A 6,000-nucleotide genomic window follows, 5' to 3' on the forward strand; every position below is an offset into this window, starting at 1 on the left:
TGCAGGCTGTCTGTACTTTGAAATCTTTCTGGAAAGCAGCAGGAATTGTCCCACAAAAGCATCAAGAATGGATGGAAAATGTCAAGAAGATCACATGCTCCCTGAAACACACACACACAAATACCTGACCCCGAAGCAGCCTTTCTCCGGCAGCCGGTGGTGCTCAGCCCCCCAGCCCCAACTGGGCATTTCCTCTGAACCTCAGGGTCGGAGGCGATGCATAAGATCACCAAAATGAAAGCCCAGTGGGGCAATTGGAGACCGATGGCATCTTCTGCCAGAACCGCTCACTGTGAATTTTTTTTTTAAACCTGGCTTAAGAAAAAGGAAGCAGGTCCCTTCTGAGGAGTACCTGAAAGTCCTGGTGAAGCTGCATACTGTTCTATGAGATTCTGAGGCAGATGGAATTTTTTTCCTAAAGCAGTGGCTTCTCCCATGAAATCAATTTTCATTTTTATTTATAAAATGAAAACAAGACACAAATGGAATGGATTACTCTCCCTCTTCTTGCCTGTGTGCATTGGGAAAGTGACAGAAGCTGTTTTTAAAGGGACCCTGGGGGCCAGAGAGTCTTCTGTGAAGTACATGCAGCCAGAAGCAGGGCTGGGAACAGCACAGGCAACAACCAGCTGCAGCCCTCGGGCCCCTGGAGTGGGTGACCCCGGCGAGGCACCCCAAAGAGAAGGAAACCGACAGGCCACGTGACCTCAAGCCAGCCACTGACTGGTGCTCACCTGCTCAGTGATCTCCATATCGCCCCTTACAGGCGTTCTGGGGGGCCAAAGGAGAAGGTGCAGTAAATATCCCCAGGTACTCTATAAATACAAACAAGTATTACTACTTCCCACCGAACTTAACTGAGTTAGCAAAAACAAAGTTTTTTAATCCTGCCTTGTAGAGGAAGCTATTGAAACACAGATATGGCATCTTGGATCAACTAGAGATGAGGCAGTAGCTCACTGTATTCCAAAGTTCTAGGTGACCCTGGTCACTATGGTGTGTCGGGCAGCACAGCTGGCCCCGGTGGGAGTGTCACGTGCAGGCTGGAATTTAGGCCTATCTTTATTCACTAAGCCAGGCTCCTGATACAAGTCTAGAGAAAAGAATTCCTTTCTGATTGTCCTCAGAAGAGACACTTTCTATCAGGCAGTTGGAGAAAGGTAAGCCCGTTCCTGCTCCTTTGGCAGTGCTGGGTGGTGGTGGTTGGGGGGGTGGGGACATAGGACAGGGTAGAGAGAATGCCTGGCATCCTAATGAAAAAGTGACACAACCCCAGTCCTGTCCTGTGGGCTAGTTGGCTTTTGACGCCTTGGGATGTAGTGGGGTAAGGTTTGGTGGACCCTTCAGAGGACTAGCAGGCCATGTATCTACAAACAGGGTTAAAGGGTGTGCATGTTACCTAAATTCCAGAGATGAAGCGGGCACTGGGTGAATGTGCAGGGACTTGGCTCTCTGAACATCTTTACCCGGTAGAGGCTGACAAGGGGATCACACCTGGGAAGGGGGTGAGTGTAGGATTTTGGAAAGGTCCAGTAACACCCAGGGTTTGCTTTTCCCTAGCCTCACTCCCTCTTCTCAGCATTTGACCTGCTGAGTTTCACACCCAGACGGGACACAGCTGGGCTGAGACACCTGAGTCTTAGTGCAACCTGTCCCACAGGGACACCACCACTGCCACCGTTCTCAAGTTTCCCGAGAATGTCATGCTGCTCACTGAGCACCCCAACAGAGTTCGGACTACATAGAAAGCAGGTCATAGACAGCCAAAAAGAAAGGGGGAGGCCCCATGGGGAAGCTATGGTGTCTTCTGCCAGAACTATTAACTGAAAATTATTTTAAAATACCCTGAGTTCCAGGCCTCACCCACCTGCCTGGCTCCAGTCTTACTGGTGTGCCAGGGAGCATTGTCTAAATCTTACAAAAAGCACCACAGACACTGATGGGAGATTAATTCAGGTCTTAGGGTCTCCAGGCCAGACAGGACATGTAAAGCTGTCAAACTTCAGGATCCCAAGGAGGCCATGTAGGTGTGCAAAGATAAAAAGAAAACAAAAACCTCTGTGGCAGCCCACAGCATGGCAATGCCACTGTTTCACAGAACACCAGGCTATTTCCAGCTTCTGCTCCACTATACCTAGACCACAGCATCCAACTTCAAGGTCTCAAGGACAAGACAGATGCTAGATCTTCAGCTATCATCTCCTCAATCTAGGCAAGAAGCTGGAAGAAGGCAGAAAGTCTACCTATCTGAGCCCTATTCAGGAATTATCCCCAAAATCCCAGGCACTGACTTCTGCCTCCATCTGGATCAGAATCCAGTCAGATAAGCTGTCTGGGCTACAAAGGAAGCTGGGAAATCAGATTAGTGATATCCACAGTCATCAGATAAGACAGAAATTCTGTGTCTGTGCATTGTGGGTTTAATTGTGCCCCACTCTACCAAAAAATATGCTGGGGTCCTCACCTTCAGGACCTCCAAATATCACCTTATTTGGAGACAGGAAATTAAAGAGGTCATCAAGTTAAAATGAGATAATTAGGGTGGGCACTAATCCAATATGTCTGGTGTCTTATAAACAGGGAGTTTGGACACAGACAGGCCGAGAGCAAAGACCTTGTGAAGACACAGAATAGGCCTGGACCAGAGCCTTCCCACATGGCCCCCAGACAGAACCAGCCCACCAACACCTTGATCTCGGACTTGTAGCCTCCAAAACTGTGAGGCAATACATTTTTGTGGTTTAAGCCACTCTAGTTGTATTATTTTGTTACTCAACCTAGCAAACAAAGACACTAAAGAAGTCACTTCGGGTAAACAATTCACCATCTCCGCACCAGGGCCCAGGAGAGGTCCTTGGAGCGCCAACTTTCCACTGGGGTAGGCGTAACTGGAGCACCTGAGTTTGCAGGGCTGACACACAAGCTGCAGCTGGAAGAGGTGTGCTGGGGTGGGAAGCAGTCCAGTCATAGGCAGATGCCTCCTATACCCTCCATCCATTGGGTCCTGTCCCCAGTTACAGGGTGAGGTACAAATGGCCTCCATGCCTAGTCTGTGTGACTGGAGACCTCGAACAACAGCTCACTGTAATAGTCCCTGCTCTCTGCCTCGTGGTCATGGGGTCATCTGCCCTGTTGGAGGGCACACCCTTCTCTGGCCCCTTCTGCACGCTCCTTCCACCACACGAGTGCTTCGCTCAGAGTAGCTATGACAGGAAGTCCACACACGCAAATGCAGTGCCCCGTTTTGACTTAGTTGGACCTTTAAGACCCTCCATGAGAAGAGGACAGTGGCAGGGAGCTGACAGCTTAAAGTGGTGTCTGAGAGTGGCGACCACTCCTCTTCTTCCCTGTTCAATTTCACCACAAAATGGGGCCATAGACCTTTTATTACATAAAGTACAGCCAATACCACGTGGCCATGCTTAATAGACTTTCCTGCAGGCCTGAGGACCATAGCACGATGGGCTGAAAATAAAACTTAAACCTGGTCGCCAGGGCGCTGGAAAAGTGTTGGTCCCTTTCTCTGAAGCACCCCCCTCCTGCCTACAACCAGTTTTTCCTCGTTTCAGTTTTGGGATGCCCATCACCCCTATCCTCACCTCCAGGCAGGGATGTGGGTACTCTGATGGTAGCTTTTGATAGAAGTGCATGAAGTTCTTAAAAGCCTGAGAACAACTTCATTCATAGGAAATCTCCAGAACAGGCAAATCTGTAGAGAGAGAAAGCAGACTGCCTAGGTCAGCAGGAACAGAGAAGAGGGGAAGACAATGGGTGTGAGGTTTATTTTGGGAGGGATAAAAATGTTCTAAAATTAGATAGTGGTGACAATTACAAAATTCTGAGTATACTTATGCCCATCAAATGGTGCACTTTAAATGGGTGCATTTTAGGGTGTGAATTATAGCTCAATAAGGGTATTACCTTATTAAAAATCTCAGTCCACATGTCTTTTTTGTAGGCTTAGGATCCCCCTAAAAAAGGGAATATGTGACTGCTTTACATCTATACTCGCATAGGAAGTCACCAGAGCTGCTCCTGCCAGAACAAGGGAGATTTTCCCTCAAGGACAACTTGCAGTTTCCCTCTTAGGATGGGGAACGTGCCTCCAGCTTCACCTCCATCAGTTGAGTGGCCTGCATCTCTGGGATGGCAGTTTAATTCTGCTACAGAAAATAGAGACATCCACTATACATAGAGAACCCCAAAAACTCCACAGAAAAACTAATTAAACTAATCAATCAGTTTAGTACAGTGACAGGACACAAAATCAATGCACAAAAATCAGTAGCCTTCCTATACACAAATAATAAATCTGAAGAAGAAATCAAGGAAACCATTCCTTTTATTATTGAAACAAAAAAAAATCAAATACCTGGGAATAAACCTAACGAAAGAAGTAAAGGACCTATACAAAGAAAACTATAAAACACTGTTAAAAGAAATAGAACTAGACACAAAGAAATGGAAAGACATCCCCTGCTCATGGATCAGAAGAATTAACATTATCAGAATGGCCATCCCACCAAAAGCAATCTACAGATTCAATGCTATTCCAATAAAAATTTCAATGTCATTCTTCAAAGAAATAGAAAAAATAATGATGAAATTCATATGGAGCCACCAAAAACCCCGAATAGCCAAAACCCTCCTGAAAAAAAAAAAAAGAAGGGAATGGAGGCATCACGTGACCAGATTTCAAACTATACTACAAAGCCATAATAATCAAAATTGCATGGTATTGGAACCAGAACAGACACATGGGCCAATGGAACCAAATAGAAAACCAAGAAATAAACCCACAGATTTATGGTCAACTAATCTTTGACAAAGGAGCAAAGAATATGCACTGGAGAAAAGAAAGTTTGTTCAATAAATGGTGCTGGGAAAACTGGGTCACTACATGCAAAAGAATAAAACTTGACTACTACCTCACCCCATGCACAAAAACCAACTCAAAATGGATCAAAGAACTAGACATAAGACCTGAAACCATAAAATATATAGAAGGAAATATAGGCAAAACACTACATGACATGCACATCAAATACATCTTTTTTTTTTTTAATAGAGGCATGCTTTATTTATTTGTTTGCTGGTTTGTTTGTTTGTTTGTTTTGTTTATACATGCACTGGATACAGTCAGAAGCGCGGGAGGGTGAGAGAATTCACCAGAGCCAGAGCAGGAGCAGAGCAGGCAGAAGGACCGAAGTACACTGCTGAGGGGAGCAGCGGGCGGCAGGAGCGGTCTGCACGCCATGTGGGACCCTCCTCCGTGGCCGGGGAGCAGCCGGGGATCGAACCGGCGCCGCAGAGGCCGCGGGCAGCTTCGCAACCCAGCGCTCAACCGCTGCGCCACCGGGGAGGCCCTCAAATACATCTTTACAGACACATCGCCAAAAGCAGTGATAGTGAAGGCAAAGATAAACAGCTGGGACTACATCAAATTAAAGAGCTTCTGCACAGCAAAAGAGACAATAACAAAAACAAAGAGAAACCCCACCAACTAGGAGAATATTTTTGCACACAACACTAATGATAAAGGATTGATCACAAAAATCTACAAAGAGCTGATGAGACTCAACAAAAACAAAGAAAACAATCCAGTCAAAAAATTGGCAGACGAGCTATAAAGAAACTTCCCTGAAGAGGAAATACAAATGGCCAACAGGCATATGAAAAAATATTCAACATCACTTGCAATCAGGGAAATGCAAATCAAAACTACCATGAGATACCATCTCACATCAGTGAGAATGGCAAATATTAAAAAAACTAGCAACAACAAATGTTGGCGAGGATGTGGAGAAAAAGGAAATTTCCTGCATTGCTGGTGGGAATGCAAACTGATCCAACCACTATGGAGATCTGTGTGGAGATTTCTTGACCTACTAAACATAGAGCTTCCATATGATCCACCAATTCCACTCCTAGGTATTTACCCAAAGGACACAGAAACATTAATTCCAAAGAGCACTTGCACCCCTATGTTTATTGCAGCAC

This window comes from Talpa europaea (assembly GCF_964194135.1).
Source record: "Talpa europaea genome assembly, chromosome: 13".
Taxonomy (NCBI): domain Eukaryota; kingdom Metazoa; phylum Chordata; class Mammalia; order Eulipotyphla; family Talpidae; genus Talpa; species Talpa europaea.